The following is a 17,784-nucleotide window of genomic DNA, read 5'->3' on the forward strand; positions in this document are numbered from 1 at the left end:
CCCCCCCCCCCATTTTTTTTTTGTGGGTAATAAAGATAAAAAGAAACAAAACAGTACAATATAAAATGAGGATAGTACTACAAAATAGGAGGGGGTGTGTATATAAATTATGATGGAAATGGCAGTTGACCAAACTTTTTTGAATTGATTCCCTTTGTTTATAAATATTTATGGGCCAATCCTGGAGGGGTCCAAAAATTCCTAACCTCACAGCTATTGCCTTTGCTCATTATTGTCAAGTATCATGCTGTTCCTCTCTTGTGATGAATGAACGAATGAATGTATTAGCATGCCATGCCCATTCTCTATATTTATATCTACATTGACCATATTGTATATTTGTAAATTATGCCTAATCAATGTGGTTTGTTTTCTTCAACAATGGTAATAATGCCTTGTCTTAGGACATCAAAATAACTTTGAATTAAAAAATATACGACAAATGGCAAAAATCAACCCTAAAGTATGATAATAGTTGTAATTATGCTCTCAAACATTCAGTTGTAAAAGTTGAACCCTAAAACTTGTATAAGTGTTAAAATTTGACCCTCAAACTTGCATAATTGTATAAATTTGAAGGTCCAATTTTATCACTTGTATATGTTTGAAGGCTCGATTTTTAGAATTAAAAGTTTGAGGGTGTAATTGTAACCACTACTGTATTACAAGGGTGGACTTTTATAATTTGTCCAAAACAATATTTCTATTTAATTTAAACGTATTTATAGATCATTTGATCATTTATCTCTAATTTATGATTGGAGTGGAAAAAGGTCTTTTATCAGTTGTCACAAACGATTGGGTAGATATAGAATTTTTTGAAATGGAAAATTAGGTTTCTTTTTTCTTTTTTTTTTTTTCTTTCTTCTTGGGAGAAATTGAAATTGTGTTGTTTTGTTGTTGGTTGTGAAAGAAATATTAGAACAACAAGGCAAAAGGTTGGAAACTTGTGGAATTCTAAGACCTAAGTTTTAACCTTTCCAAAAGGGTTTTTAGGGTTTTTTTTTTTTTTTTTTTTTGGAATGTTTGTTTTTGTCTTCTCTTCTCTCATGGGTTTGGCTTGTTTGGATAAGTTAAGAGAAGAAAATTAAAAATAAAAAAGGAAGGAAAAAAAAAAAAAAGGAATTGAAAGCAATTAAAGGTTAGGGTTCTTTTTGTGGGTTAACATTTGCTTTTAGCTTTTAAAAATACACTAAAAAGAAGAGGATTTTATGCGTGGGAAGGCATCACTCCTAACTCCAAAAAGTCATAGACTTTGCTGCGTATAATATTGACATTTCATTAAAATTGACCATCATTAATACTCATCACTTCTCATTTCTTTTCCTTTTATCCCCTTTTTTCCTTGGGTTTCGAAACCACCGTCTGCGGCGGCGTGCCACCACCGTGAGTGTCGCCGTCATGAAATTCCCTACTCATAATTACACTGACAGCAATTTATTAATTTAACAATGAAATTTCACCCAACAAACCCATACTCCATCATACTACTATACTCTTTATTCATTTTCATCTACTATCACTTTTTCTCCTCGTCGAAAGTTGGCCGGTAATTATTGTAAAAAAAAAAAAGTGAGGTTAAATTATTACAAAATAGTACTAGGTTTAAAAGTTTTATTTTTACCTTTTAACTTTAAAAATTGATTAATAAAAAAATATATTTTTCATAAAGATGAAAATTGACGTAATATTCGATGTATAAAAACTAATAAATATACTTCATATTAATTTATAAGTATATAAAAAATTAAGAATATAGTTAACATTTATTTTAATTTAATCTAAAAATATATTTTAAAAAGGTTGTTTCGATACATAAAAAAATGAATCGAAATATTTACAAATCTAATAAAATGTCATTATTTATTAGTGAACATCGATAGACTGTTATTAGGGATGTCCATTGATAGACCCGCCTCGAACAAGAAATGGAGGAAGAAACGAGGATAACTTTTATTTTGTTGACTAAATGGGGACGGAGATGAGGATTATATTCTCTGTCCCCGTCCCCGTCCCCGACCTCGTCCCTCCTATCTTGATGAATATATTATATAATAATAATAATTTATTATTATTATTTTATCTAGCTACTTTTTACAAAAAATTGTGGTACGAAAAATTAGTTATTTTCTGATTTTCATTTCAACCTTTTCGTATTCTAATATATTTCTAAATTGTTTTAACATTTAAGAACTTCTACCTAAATGTTGTAACATTTAAATGGAAAGCTTGACTATGTTATTGTAATATTTAAATTTTAACTTTTAGAAATTATAAGATTAAATTATATTTTTATACTTGTAATAGTATTATTTTTATAATGAGTTTTTATACTATTTTTTTAATAAAAAATTTATTAAAAATAACTCATTTAATATATATAATTTTATTTGATTGAGAATAAACAAAATCACTAAAAGTGAATATATTAAAAAAAAAACAAACGGAAAAAATTTTCCCACGGGGAATTTTGTAAGGATGGGGAATGAAATAGGGGGGTGGGGCATTCCCCGTCCCGTCCTCCCTTCGTGGACATCTCTAAATGTTATCATGTATGACTGGTAGACACCGGTAGCCTATCAATGTGTACTAGTGTCTGTAACATTTTGTAATATCTGAAAATATTTTTAGCAGTTTGACATTTTAAATAATTTTTTTTAAAAATTATTTACATAATCCATTATTATCGTCATTTATTTTTTTACCCAGCTGGTTGTCTTAATTCTAATTTCATTTTATAAAAGAAAAAATAAACACTCCCAATGTAATTTTTGGAAAACAAATATTAGTTGATATGCAAAACCAAAAAAATTCAAATCTTAAAAGCAAATTTGTAACTACCTTCAAAATCGAGAAGCATTTGGTATAATTTAACCAACAAAAGTGGAGATTTTTCTTTCTTTTTTTTTTTTTGGTTGAATGATTTGAATTTTATGATAGTCAACTATTAAATATTTTAAAATTTCATGATTTTTTTTCCTCTAACTAATGGTTTTGAGTGAAACAGCTATAAAATTGGGGCACACAAATTTAACAAAACACTTATAATTAATAACTATTAATTTTTTTTTTTTTTTTTTTTTAAAAAAAAAAAGCTACAAAAGATGGAGTAAAGAGGAGCGTTCATCATAACAAAATTTGACTTTGTGTTAATGTCTCGACATTTGGTGTTAGAAAATATATATATTTATAAAAATTTATAAAAACAGTTCTCATCTTTTGCCTTTTGGTTGCTTTCAAATGCTTTCTCTTCATTAATGCGATACAGATTTTGGATCCAAATCCATGATTAATTTAATTAAAGCCAATTATAAAGACAAGTCAATCTTTCACCTCACGATCCTTCATTGAGCAATATATTAAAAAAAAAAAAACTATTAATAATTCAATCATTTAACTTTATTCAATGACATTCATGGTAACTCTTAAATAGGCGTATTTTTATTTTCCAAAAAATAATAAAATTGAAGGAGATTTCATTATTTTTAATATAGACGATAAGACTAATAAAAATAAAACCAAGACCTAATCCCAGGCTATTTTAATATAGAAAAATAGGTGGTCTGCCGCCAAATATCTCTTAATATGTCTCAAACCTCTAAAGGAGATTATGATAAAATTACACTTATCTTTTCACATTAATACTTCAAACAAAATTTAAATTCAATGGTACCAAACAAAAATTTAAAACTTATGCACTTGAATTTTTTATTTTATCAATGAATGTGTAAAAGTTGATAATACAAATAATGTCACTATATTTTGATATTTATCACTTTTGTCTTCGATTTTGTTCTTTTGCCTAACATACAATTCAAAGAAGACAAAATAATATTTGTATTGAATTAAAGAACTATATGAATAATGAAGATCAAGAACCCTAATGGAGTACTTGGTCACTCTCTTCTATTTTTTTTTTTTTTCACTTTTTCATCATGATCCATCTATTTCCATAAGGTTTTTTTTCGCTCTCTTTCATTTTCTTTGTCATGATTATGCCTAATGTCTTAAATTCAGTGAGAACAGAAAGGAAAAAAAAAAAAGAAAAGAAAAAAAAAAAAGAAAAGAAAATGTCCAAATCATCTATAACTCTAGAAAAAGGATACCTAAATAATACTCATATATCTCTCTTTCCTAAAGGTGACATCATGCACATTAATACCATAATGGAATGACAAGCATGCTCAAAGGATAAGAGAAGCTATCTTTGGAGAGGCACATTTTGAGAAAAGAATAATAATGTTGTTTTTCCATACTTTTCTTTTTCCTTTTTTTTTTTTTTAATTTCTACAAAGATAATCAAACAATGGAAATTTAAATTTTTTTAATGTGTTTTTAAGATTAAAATATTGATGTCATTATTAATATCAAAATTGCTATATCTTATTATGTGTTTATATAGATACGAGAGATATCAATTAATAGAAGTGTTCAATTGACTCGACAATCCAAACAACCCGAGCTATCCAACTCAAATTGTTAAGATTAAGTTTAGTTAATTTTAATTTTAGTTTGGTTGGACTGAATTTCTTATGTTTTTTTGGGGTTGGATTAGGTTCGGTTGTACTTTTAAAAATTCGGATTATGATGTTTGTAATAGATATCTCGGATTTTGATGTTTAACATTTGAGTTTTATAAAAATTTAATTATTAATATGTATTGTACACAAATTTAAGTATTTTAAGTTAATAAAAAAGAAAAGAAAGATAATAAATAATTTGATTACCCAACCGAACCAAAAATTTAAATGTTGGGTTGGGGTCATTCAGCTTGCCAACTCGACCAATCCAAATTTTTGGATGGGTCCAAAAAATTTTCTAATCCAACTCAAATGATGTACACCTCTATCCATTAATCTTAAATTTATGGATAGATATATCAAAATATTAAGAAATCTTTTAATCTACAACTACTTTTATATAGTCAAATTATTCTATTAAATAGAATAATTGATACCATTGTTTTCCACAAAAAATACCTAGAAATTTGTACAATGCATGATGTGGGTCATCTCAATTGTACTCTTAGAAACAAAGCAATCAAATTAGACACGGCAATCCAACCACCAAATCTATAGGGAAAAAGAAAAAAACTATGTAGAATATTTTTGGTACAAAAATTGAATTAAATCCCTACCCCGCAAAACGAGTGCATTAACACCACTTTTTTGGACTAAGAGGTTGTACCTATTGATCTGTTTATGATATCGATGAACTGTATATTTGTATTTCAGCCAATATAAATTTAACTCAATACTAATTAATATGATTTTCTTATTCTGGATGTTCAAATTTTCATACATAATGTCTGCATACGAAAAAATAATAAAAGAATTACCTTAATCTACATTTATAATCAAGAATTTTAATTGTGGGTATTGATCTAATTCATCCAATTATTAGTTTTTAAAGATTTTTATTTTTTGAGTTTTTTTTTTTCTTTCGGATAAATCGCATATGTAGTTGAGAAATATTTTTGGTACAACAATTGTATAGATAAGAAATTATCGAATTTTTTACCTTTAAAAGGATCATATCAATAATCGTTGAACTAAATTTATATATATATATATATATATATATATATATATCACCATTTTTTTAATAAGGTTAACATCAATTCATTAATTTTGTCCATTTTATGTAAATTAGTTGTTGAGAAGCTTGAAATTGGTTTTAAACTATTTAATCCGTTTGAAAGTAGATTCAAAAGCTTATAAAACATAGGGGTAATATCGTACATTTCAAAAGTAACTTTTTATATATATATATATATATATATATATCATTTCAAGTTATAAACTTATTTAATTGTTTCAAATTTAAACATGTAAAACATAATATCTCTCTTTTGGAGAAAGATAAATTATATAATATTTAGATTAAAATTTATTTAAAAAATGTATAAAATCATTTAAGGTTAAGTTCTATAAAATACCTTTGTTCCTACACTTTATTTTTATCTTTGAACTTGTAAGATATTATGACATCATTCACATGTTAAAATATCATTTTGATTCATATAATTTAGAGTTTATTTAATTTTAATTTCTACTTTTTCAAATGTGCAAATTTAATTTCTATATTTTCGATAAATCTTGAATTTACTTTGAAAATTGGCTAAATAAACCTATGGATTATCATGTAAGAAAATATAAAACATGTGCATATATCTATGCTTTATTAATTTATTATTATAATTCTTTATGAAATCAATAATAAATTAATAGTGGGACTAAATTTAAGATGGATTTAAAGTGCAAACAATTAAAAATATACGAATGAAAAGAAATCAAACAAATTCGAAAGCTGGAAATGAAAACGATACTTTAAGCTTTCCAATATGATTTGTGTGAAATTATTATCAAATTTCTATTTGCAAATCCGCCAAAACTTTCTGCATCAAAATCCAGTGATAAATCCATAAAATAAAACCCTAGATTGAATATTTGGTAATTGATGAAAAGTCAAACTCAAGAATTACAATGTTAAGGATTTTGATGGGAAAGAGTTAAAAGTCAAAGTCAAACGAAATCGTGTAACAGTTAAAATACTTGGGGCGCTTTCTTTTTCCTTAGAGAATCGGGCGTTCCAAAATCCAACCTCCACTCTTCGATTTCTTAAAAAGACAGCCAATTTGCTCCATATCTCAAATGAAAACCCACATAGGATAAGAAAAGTTGGGAGGATTAAATGCGAGGAAAGCGGTAGAAGACATGGCCCCGCAATTGATTTGTGTAATGTAAGTAAGCTACAAATTGAAGAATTCTTTTGAATTTTTTTACATAGATATGTATATTTTACAGAGAGATTAAAAATGTTTTGAAAAAGAAAGTATTGATGAGTTTGATTGGAAGTAATGTCAGATGCCTAACTTTAAGCATACATAGGCATGTGGGCAACGGCCTGGTGGCCATTGGAAAGCGTGGAAGGGCATGTTATAAGCCACATGATTTAATTTTTTTGAACGGGGGAGGGAGGATGGAGCTTACTTGAGCTCGGCCTCAACGCACGCCGATAAAGTGGCTGCCACCCCCCTCCGACACCCTTCAAATTGCTTCATTTGTTCGTTAATTGTCTGATGCACTCTAGGTGTTTGATGAAATGTCGAGGAGGAAAAAAAATATGTTTTTTCTCGACTGTGTGTCGCTAGAAAACAGAGTTGTCAGATATGATTAGTCAGATTTTGAGATGAGGGGTGGTTTTGAAATTAGGTAGTTAGTGCTTAATGATGAGCTTAAAGATTTGTTGTTTGTTTTACATTAATTAGTCATGATAATTGGACTCATAATATGACTAACAAGCTGAACTTGAGTTGATTTTTGGTGATGACAGTACTTGCATCATGTTGCTAAAAAAAATTAATTTTATAAAAATTATATTTTACAAGGTTTAATTATCGTGCATTGCAGCATCTTGTTGAAAAGTAGTGATTTGGGTTTTGATTGAGATGATGATGGTGTTTGTTTTTGTGAGTGAGTCTCTCTACCATTTTGTTGTTGCAAGTTGCCATACCAATATGATCTGTCTCTTATCTGTCTAATTAGACTGGAGTTTGTTGCACATCCTTGTCCATTGAAGAAATGTGTTAATAAGTGGGTGGTGAGGTGATAACCATAGAGTAAATTTTCCCAAACACTTGATGGCCAAAGTAAACCCAAAAAACTTTGTTGCCATCAATCTTGTCAATGTCTTCCACCTGCCACCTGTTTGATATGTTGGGTCATGATGATCTCAAAGACTCTTTTTGAATTTTTCTTTGGATTTATATGGCTATAAAAAACTCTTGCCTTCTCCCTTTCAAACCCCCCAAGTCTTTGTATGCTCAAGTTTCTATTCATACACATCTAGTTTGGGATGCTTACTCCACAGGGAATTATAACCCCCATTTCTAGCTTCTTCTGTAGTCAAATTAGGAGAGGCCATTGTCATGTGTGAATGAAATGGGGAAACAAGATAAGGACCCCATTCTCTCTTTACTAAGCCAATGGGTCCAATTCTCAATAGGCCAGGCGTCCAAGAAAATGCACACTCTTGTGTTAAATGCTGTAGGTGCCGATTCTTCTCAGCCAAGTGTTTGAAATATTGCTTAGCCAAAAGGGGAGAGCCCACACTCACCTTACACAGGCCCCATTTCCTACCAATTCTCGTCATATTTCGAATCACAATCCTTTTGTCACTTGATAGTTTAATTGTACAATTCGTTGAAGAGAAAGAAGAAGAAGAAGGAGAAGAAGAAGAAGAAGAAGAAGAAGAAGAAAAAAGTAGAAACTATTCCTTAGATCAATCAGTACTGTTTGTTAATGTTCGTCCAGCATTAATTCGGTGGGGCTTTCCAGAGCTAAACTGTATTAAAACTAAGAGCCAGCTAGTGAGTGTTCAATCAAATAATTTGGAGAGAGGGGAGCTCTAAAGACAGACATTCGAGTAGAACCTCAACTTTCCTTCACGTGGCCCTCCTCTTTCTTAGCCAATCCATAGCTGCCTAAATGTCCATTCTGTTAATAACCCAATCAAAATACACTAATCCTAAACCTAATCACCATTGTTAGATTAGTTAATTTAGTTCTCTCTCATTTCATATAGTTCAGTTAAAAAGTTTTTGTCCAGTCTAAGATAGATGAGAAATAGAGAAATTTAAGATAGATTTGAGATAAAGGTAGAAAAGATTGGTCGAAAAAAAAACAAGCTTTTGGATGTCAATCAGTGTGAAGGAGACATGGGGTAGTTAGTTCAGCATCCACTATGTATTAATTTGAACAGGAATTTAGATTTTGAAAAATTAAATAAATTAGTGGTATTGTTAAGGATAATCAAAATGGGCATGTCTCTTCAAATCAACATGAACCACCGAATTTGTGGGTATCTTTTTGACTTTATGATACATTTTATATTCAATAAAAATTTTGATGTCTCTTTTTTTTTTTTTTTTTTTTAGCTAAAGTGGGCACTGAGAATGTCTCAACCCACGTGATAATTCCTTTTATTTGGTTAAAATGAATGAAAGAAGAAAGCACAGATTGCTGTTTTCTTCTCCTTTTTCTTCTTGTTGGCCTTAAAATTGAAGGGAAATGTAAAGTGAAGTGTTGAATTATAGATGAATTAGATCATCAAATTAGGCAGATTTTTTATTTTTTAAAAAAGTTTGTTGATTTTCATTGGAAAAAGGAAGATAAAGGGAAAAGCTTTTTAATCATCTATGCACGTGCAGACCTCTCTATTGAATCCTTTTTCTATTTTAAAAAAAATAATTTTCTTTTTTGCATTCTTTCCCTTTTGTTTGTCTTTCGGTTTCGGGTCATAACAAAACTATCTTTTCGGCCAAACCTGTATTACTCATTGCTGAAAGAGAACAACGAATCTGGAGCAGAAAGCATCCAGCTTAATAAACTGTTTCAATCAACTAAAATCTTATCTTTGTCCTACTTTTTATAATATATCACATGTTCAATTATTAATTATTATTATTATTTTTTAGAAAAGTTACTTTTTAGTCTCCAAGTTTTGAAGAATGAAAGCGGTTGTTATTAAGTTTTCAAAATATATAGTTTTAGTTTTCGAATTTTTAAGAATTCATGTGATTCACCCTTAAATTTTCAAAATATATATTTTTAGTCTTCAAATTTTAAGTTCATAAATAATTTTTTAATTAATTATATGAAATTTTAAATTTTAAAAAAAATGTAGGGTAATTGTTGTAGGAGTACTTTTAGGGGTTGTTTGATTCACGGAATCTTAGATTCTCATAGAGTGAATATCTTGATTACCGTGTTTGTTTTGTAGTATTATGAGATGCCTCGGCATCTGAAGAGTGGAAGACATCCACATTTTACTTATTTATCCTTCCTTTTTATTTTATTATATATATATATATATATTAAACTTCATTTGCACTATATAATTAAAATAAATATGTCAATCATGTGTATCATATATTTTTAGTTATATCACAATTCTTATTATTTTTTAACAATATATTCAAATTTAACTTTAAATTAATATTTAATTTATAAAAAATCATAAATTATGATATATTATTTTGTTGAAAAAAATAATATATAAAAATAAAATAAATTGTATTAATTTTAAAATAAATTCAGACAAAAACGAATATGTTATATAAGTTCAAATTATATCAAATTAATTATAAAGTAATAAATAGTCGTAAGGGCATTTTTTGAACTTTATGTAAATTTAAGACATTCCCGAGTAGAAATGCTATAAAACAAACACACTTATCAAAATATTCTTAGATATTTGCAAAAAAATATTTTTACAAAACAAACATGGTATCTAAAGATGTCGGACATATATGATTCCTAATATATATAATTTCGGGTATCTAAGAATCTGGTTATCTACATTTCCAAAAAACAAACGGTCTCTTAGGGTTAATAATTAAGTGTATAGCAATATTTTATAGCCTCTGAGAGCTGGATCTAAATTTTATTGTGTTTGTAAATTCTTTTGCATTATGCTATATCTACTAATAATTTGGGTAATTATGGTATGATTACTATATTTGCAACTGTCCCAAAAAATTATGGGAGGAAGAGATAATTTTCTTAAATTTTTTTTTTCAATATAAATGTCACATAATTATCTTTTCCATAAAAACAGTTGTATAATTATTTAGATCTTTTAAATATGTTCTTAAAAATTCAGATATTAAAAATGTGTATTTTGAAAACTTGGTGACCAATTGCACACATTTTCAATTGTAAAATAAAATTGTACATATTTTAAAAAATTCGAGAACTAAAAAAATATTATTTTGAATATGCACGGACCAAATGCAAAGAAGATAATTTTTCCTTTCTAATTATGATTTCATTTTTTGAAGCTCAACTTCCAATCTGGGTCTCCACAATTTTTCTTTAACGAACCGTTTGTTTTGCAGGCATCCTAGATTTCCATGGAGTGGTCATCTGGATTAACGTGTTTGTTTTGTAGAATTGTGAAATGCCTCAGTATCTGAAGATTCTCGAGCATCCTAGGATGTTCGGATGGAGGGCATCTCGAGAGTTATGGATGTCCTCCTAAAACATGAGTTTTCCAAATTTCCGAGTTGAGGACATTCCCATTTTACTTTTTTGTCATTCCTCATATATATATATATATATGTATGTATGTATATATGTATGTATAACTCAAATAAATATTGTCAACCATGTATATCATATATGTTTAGTTATATCATCACTCTTATTATTTTTTAACAATATATTCAAATTCAAATTCAAATTCAAATTAATATTTATTTTATAAACAATCTTATTTATTATTTTATTGAGAAAAATAACATATAAAAATAATATAAATTGTATTAATTTTAAAATAAATTTAAATTGATAAAAATAAATATGTTATATACATTCAAATTGTATCAAATTAATTATAAAGTAATAAATAGTTGTAAGGGTATTCTTGAAATTTATTGTAAATTTAAAACATTCACGAGTAAAAATGTTACGACAAACACACCTATCAAAATATTCTCAGATAAAACAAACATGGTAATCTAAAGATAGACATTTATAATTCCTAGTATATATAATTTCAAGCATCTAAATTCTGATTATTTACCTTCCAACGGCGCCTAAATAGCTATTTAGTTTATGATTAAGATTTCATTACAAAAATAATTTCAACGTCTTAGTTTTTTTTCGTCGGTTCATAAACATCACATCTCAAAATGCTCAATTTTGTCCAAACTAAAACATTATTATTATTATTATTATTTTGACAATTCAAACTAAAACATTATTAAATGAACATGTTTGAAACGATAACTTAAATAAATCCAAACAAACTATATGGTGGTTATGTATAGTGGGTGTTTTTTTTTTTCCTTTTTTTTTTGGTCAACAAATAAATGCTTTTTATTTTTTATTTTATTTTTTTTAATGCCTGAGAAAAGCATATCTCTGGCTAGGCACTGCATTACAGTTTGTCTATGTCTCCACTGGTTCTTCTTCTTCTTCTTCTTCCTGATTTTGTGGATTTGATGAATATGGCAGACATTGGAAGACCAACAGGTTTCTGTTGGAATTGAGCTTCTTTCCACATTTTACGCTATTTTTTACTCCATATTTTCCCCTTTTTTAAATATATATATATATATATATATATATGTATATAGCTTTATTAAAGGTAAACGATTTATTATTGTTTAATTTAGTAAAGTGAAACTTCAGTGGTTATTAACTAAAGATCCTATATGAAAGTTGATAATCTTAATTCTATTTATTCAAAAGGTCAAACATATCAACAAACGTATCTTATTTATTTATTTTATAACTTCAAATATTTTATTCCTCATTTCGTCTCTCTGTTCTTTAAAGAAATAAAAATGTGGGATTCTCCTTGGAAAATTCTTGCACGTGGTGGCTTCTTGGGCTTTGATCAATTTCGGCCTGATAGTCGATGTAAGAGCAGTAAGCTCTCAACCGAATCAATTTGGGCCTAGAAATGCGATGTGAGCCCAGTAAGGTACGCACCTATTGTTAGGCTTGATATTTGGGCTTCATAACGTACACACCCATGTTAGGGGTTTCGACATAAAAGACCTTAAAATAAGGACTATATATATGTATTTATCATTTCATTTTTTTTTTTTATAAAAAAACTGCCTATTAGATTTTGTTTTTCCACTAATGTCAGTGACTATTTACAATTTAACCCTTGGTCCCACACATATATAACTGTGATTATCTCTCTCCCTGCACAGGCTTAAGGTTTCATGCCCATTAATGTTTCTTTTTTAAAAAATAAAAATCCTTGACTCCTCCACTTCCCCTTTTTTCCTCCTCCCTCTCTTTTCTCCTTTTGGCGATTTCACACCCTTTGCTGTCGTCGTTCACCCGTCGGATTCACCCGACCGTTGATGTCACCATTCACCAGTCCATCATTCGCCCATCGGATTCGGTCGCAGCCATCAACCGTCGTTCTCCAGTCCGCCACGCGCCATTCATCCTCATTCAATAGTCATTTGCCTGTCAAAATCGGTCATTTGTCCTCGTTCATCAACCGTTTTCCATCATCATCGACTTTTGGTCGGTGACGCAAGCTGCTAGTCGTCTTCTCGTTGATTCTTTCCCCCATTCACAGTTTGTTGCCTTCGTTTGTGTCGTGCACCATGATTCAACTACCTATACAGATCCGTGGCGGCCGTGGCTAAAGAAAAATAATAGATGAAGATGGAAGGTTGTGTGTTATAAATCCCATATGAAGATGGAGAGATGAAGATGGACTTTGTTCGTATCGCCTATACAAATCCATTGCACCAAGACCGAGGAGAACTTTTCTTTCTTTTTTTTTCCCTTTTTTATGTTGGCTTTTTTGTCCTAAAACTCGGGGTATGTAAACAATGGAACTTAATCTGAACAATTCAATAAAGGTGTTATTGAGTTGATGTGTTGCTTATAAGAAATCCAATAAACCTTGACTATTGGATGAGTACTTGAACTTTATGTGGAGACATAAAGGTGGATCAGGTTCGATTAAATAGTCAAAATGATCTATAGTATATGAATAAGGTTGGGTACCTTATTCTAGTAACACTATTGGATACAACTTGCTCTGTAGTTGTTACAAGGAGTTGTAAAGTGCTACAAACGAAGTGATCCTAATTAGTTCATGTTGGACATGAGCAGTGAGGGTGTCCTTGTGCAAAAGGGTCTGTACAAGATCGGACCACGAAATGAGTCACTTTTACTTTATTACGCTACTTACTGTCTAAGACCGACTATTTCAAAGCGATAACCTAAGTAACTTGACCTTAATCCTGAGCTAACTATGAACTCCTGTTTGTTTGAGATTACCCTTAGATTTGCATAGGTGAGGGTTGACTCAACAGCGTCGGCTTAATAAGACTCCTAAGATTGGATAAATAGCTAGGGACATAGGGTGCAAGATGGAATTCACTCCTACCCGCTTTAGGGATAATAGAGAGGTTGTTCTCTTAAGTGCTGATTTCTGGTCTTAAACAAGGGCCCCACCCTCTCATTGGTCTGAGAGAGACTTGGTTTTGTTGATCAGATCACAAAACAATTGTTCATTAGAGGATCAGTGGGGACTTAAGGAACAATAGGTAATTTCGGGGGTAAAATAGAGATTTAACCCAACCGTTATTACGAACAACCTGTGAAGGGTTAACTTACTAATCATGGTTATATCGAATGAACATAATATATCTAAAACGAGGGGAGTTCAACTATGGGCTTTAGTGGAGTGACCCATTAGTTAACGAATGAGGGTTAGATCGGTCTAATGAGTTTAACTGATTAATCTTGAATCGTTGGAGCCCATGATCTGTAGGTCCATGAGGTCTCCCTACTAGCTTGGAAATGGATTAGCTCTAGAGTAGTGTGATAAGTTGATTTGAAACATACAAATTAGAATCAAATGGAATTGGAGAATATATATTTAAATATGATTTAAATATATGAAGATAAATTTGTGTAAAAATTAATTTAATTCTTGATATTAAATTAATTAGAATTATTTAAATTGTTTAAACAATTATTTATTAATTTTATTATAAAATTAATTTATGAAATTAATTTGTAAAATTAATAAATTTTGATTTTAGAAATAAAATATGATTTTAAAATCAAAAATAGATTTTGGAAATAGAAAATTACACAAAAAACGAAAAATGGTTTTTCATCTTCATCTTCAAAAGTTGCTCACAATGAAACCCACTTCTTCAACATTCATTTACTCCAAGCATGAGCTGTATCCCATGCAGCAAATCTCTTTGCATGATAGTCTGCAATATATTGAAGAGATTGGAGTGATTTTGAGAGGTTGCAACCGAAAGAATTTTAGATGAAAATTCATGAGAAGAAAGTGTTCTTCATATGGGTTGTTGCAGTGAGCTTTCTCCAAATTCAATTTGATTCCAACTTATTTTGAGTCACACAACTCAATCTAGAGCATCAAGAGAATAGTAGGGAAGATCTTATGGTGGTCTGCACAAAGATTTAGAGGATTTAGCAGCTGAAAATCAAGATTTCAACGATTCTTCAAAGATATGTTCTTGAAACCCATTAAACTCTATTTAAACATGTTTCCGTTTATGCCAAAATTAAGGAATTAGAGCGCTTATGGATCCTGTTCACTTCCGCTGCGTGCTGATACCTCTCAAACCCTAAATATATATTTTATAAACTCCAAGGGCATATGCTGTTGGGGTTGATGCCCTAAACTCTCGTCGGTTCCTGTAGTTTGTAAACACCTATATGAACAAATACTTGTGATGTAATAATATGAGATATTTTCTTCGCTGTTGTCTATGAAACATGAGATGTTTTATTTGCATTTACTACAAACCAATAAACTAAGATCCCTAGTTGTTGTTGTAACTTAAGCATGTATGTGGAGACATATAAGTGGATCATGCCTTAAGTGATATATGGATATAGGAGGGAAACCTTATTTTGATGACACTACGAATGCGGCCCACTTTGTAGATAGTTACAAGTGTTGTGACGTGCTACATATGGTCTAATCCTGATCATTTATGTGGAGACATACGAGCGGGAGTGTCCTATACAAAGGAGTTTGTATAAGATTGGACCACGAAGTGTTTAGTCTCGTTATATAATGCCGTTCATGACAGAGAATTCATTTCACTAAGATGACCATAGGTAACACGACCTTAATCATGAGTGAGGTGGGAACTCCTACCTTTTAGGGTGGTCCTTTGATTTGCATGGGTGCAAGTGGCCATATTGCCAACTAAAACCTACCACTTTGGGGATTCGTCTGATTGGGGAGTTGGAAACTCAGCTACACAAGATGTAATTCACTCCTTCCCTAAAGCAGGTGTAAGTAGATAGATTGCTCCTTTAAGGGTTGATTCCAGGGCTTGAACGATGTAGCGACACACACCTTCTCAAGGCCCGAGAGGTGTTCACTCATAGTAGGACTATGATGTATTGTTCATCAGAGGGATCAGTGATACTTAAGAAGTTAGATGTAACTATAGGGGCAAAATGGTAAATTGGCCCAGCTGTACTTACGAGCATCTGTGAAGGTTATCGTACTGTTGACTGGTTATATCCGATGGACACATAAATATATCTGTAGTGAGAAGAGTGTAGCTGTCGGTCTTTAGTGGAGTGCCCGACAGTTAACAGATTGTGGATCTTGTGACTAAAGAGTTTAGTAAGCTATTTACGTACCGTTGGAGCTTCAAGCTACAGGTCCATAAGGTCCCCGTGGTAGCTCAATGGATTCAAGTTGAGAATTAGTTTTTGGGTCAGTTTAAAGTATCCAAATTGACAAAAGGGAGTTTGATTATATATGATATGATTAAACTGGTTCAATTATATATGATATAGTTGACATGATGTATTTTAAATATATGACATTTTTTAAATGTATTTTAAATATATGTCCAAAAAAATACTAAAAGACTTCTTTGAAAAAAATCAAATTAAAAGATATATTTTAAATATATGGCCTAAAGAGGATGTTTTATGTAAAAATTCCTCCACGTTATTTCGATTTTTTTACTTCATTTCTACTTAATTGACATTTTTTTATTCTTAAAGAAATACTTCATTAAGTCTATTGGGCAATAGAAATAGACAATGTCTTATTTACAATGGGAAAGGCCCAATGGAAATGGTACGAAATGACCAAAAGTGGACACCGAATTTGTATTTTGGCCAGTTTTCGAAAACTCCGTGCTATGGCTATTCTGCTATATTAGGCCCTTCCGCTAAATTTGATTTCATTTCTCCACTAATTTAGTAGATTTATTTAAATAAATTTTCACGTAGAATTTGTGGATATTTCATAAAGATGAAATAAATATCCAACCATATTTATTTGTAGATACTTTTCGAAATTACCTATAAAAAGTGAAATATTAGGCGGATAAAACAAGTAGTAGTAATATTTTAACAAAATTTATATCTATCTATTGTTTTAGATGATCATGACACATTGCTTGATAATTTAATCATTAAATTGATATTTTCATAACATATTTAATTTAAGATATACAACGTATTTTTTCTTTTACATTAAGATTTAGATTGATTTTAGGTGTTTGTATCTCTCACAATAAAAGATTAATTGGAGATTTGATGATAATTGATATTTCTATGGAAGAATTGTGGGAGTAGGCAATATGAGAGGTTGTGAAAGAGAAGAGTAAATTTGATGTTGATGAATCTAATATATAAACCGTAAAAAAAGGCCATTGACATAGTGGGAGAGGATGGATAGTTTAGATTGTAACCAAGTTGCTTTTGGAATATCCTAATTCCACTAGTCTCATAGAAAACTTAGGTTTGTAGTACGGAGTATTTGTGTAGTTCAACTGATGGTTTATTAATACAAAGTATTTGCATTTGCATGACTCGACCTGATAAATTATTTTAGTTCTTACAAGGTATGTATGTCGGATTTAAGTTATCTAGATTTAAGCTATTACAATATATTTGCATGATTTAGACTAACAAAGATTTTAGTTGCTTTTAATATGTGACAACAAAATTTTTATGTGATATTTGTCTGGCTTAGTATGAGGCAAACTTCATCTAATAGCTATTTTGAATACAAGATATTATTAATTTCTAATTATGCTTGTTAGATTTTCTGCTCTAAATTATTTTTGTCTTTGTGATATCATTTTAGATATTGTTTTTTAAACTAAATCAAATAGATTAGATTTGCTACTTGTTTTAAATAGTTTTATTTACTTATATTCAAAATTGAAATTCACGAGATTTGAGGTGGTTGAGTTTATTAGATCTTCTTTTAGCT

At 29.9% G+C, this 17,784-nt stretch overlaps 1 long non-coding RNA gene across 1 annotated transcript; it reads left to right on the forward strand.

The window, feature by feature from the left end:
• Positions 1 to 6,557: 6,557 nt before the first annotated feature.
• Positions 6,558 to 11,194, forward strand: LOC120091610 (uncharacterized). The gene is made up of 2 exons (XR_005485752.2): positions 6,558 to 6,742; positions 10,901 to 11,194. It is a non-coding gene; the product is annotated as an uncharacterized LOC120091610 (long non-coding RNA).
• Positions 11,195 to 17,784: the final 6,590 nt, after the last annotated feature.

The sequence above is a fragment of the Benincasa hispida genome, chromosome 11 (genome assembly GCF_027475165.1).
Source record: "Benincasa hispida cultivar pf3 chromosome 11, pf3_genome.v1.1, whole genome shotgun sequence".
Classification (NCBI taxonomy): domain Eukaryota; kingdom Viridiplantae; phylum Streptophyta; class Magnoliopsida; order Cucurbitales; family Cucurbitaceae; genus Benincasa; species Benincasa hispida.